Below are 738 nucleotides of genomic sequence, written 5' to 3'. Positions count from 1 at the left end.
ACACACACACACACACACACACACACACACACACACACACACACACACACACACACACACACATATATATATATATATATATATATATATACATGTACATATAAATACACACGCATATATATATATATCTCTCTCTCTCCCTATATGTATATATATAGCTTTTTTATTATTAACAATTAGCAGAAGTATCATACTGACTCAAGGTCCGAATGTCTTGCGTTGCCAACGCACGAAACTCTCGGATCTTGAGTCACTTTCTTGCTTCTGCTAAATATTAATAAAAATATATATATTCTCATATTCTGATTTCTATTTTTCCCCTTTGCATCAACATATCTGTATATACACATACACACACACGTATGTATATAGACGTATATATATACATATAAGTATACGCACGATACGTATTTATCTATTCGATTTACGTTAAGATGTACGCTGTTGAAATCATGCTTGCCCTCGTGTGTCCGTAGGTACATACAAACACCTACACGCATATATACACATAAGCTCACGTATGTTTTGTAAACAATATGGACGAAATCATAGGAAGGCATGTGCACATATGTGTCACATATATGTTTGTCTGTATGCGTGTGTGTGTGTCTGTGTGTGGTGTATATATTGTGTGTGTGTCTGTGTGTATGTATATTTGAATATATGCACATAAACAGATATGTTTGCAAATATGTATATACTGTATATATATATATATATATATATATATATATATAT

This window comes from Octopus bimaculoides, chromosome 21 (assembly GCF_001194135.2).
Source record: "Octopus bimaculoides isolate UCB-OBI-ISO-001 chromosome 21, ASM119413v2, whole genome shotgun sequence".
Classification (NCBI taxonomy): domain Eukaryota; kingdom Metazoa; phylum Mollusca; class Cephalopoda; order Octopoda; family Octopodidae; genus Octopus; species Octopus bimaculoides.
Note: the sequence above shows the minus strand (reverse complement) of the source record.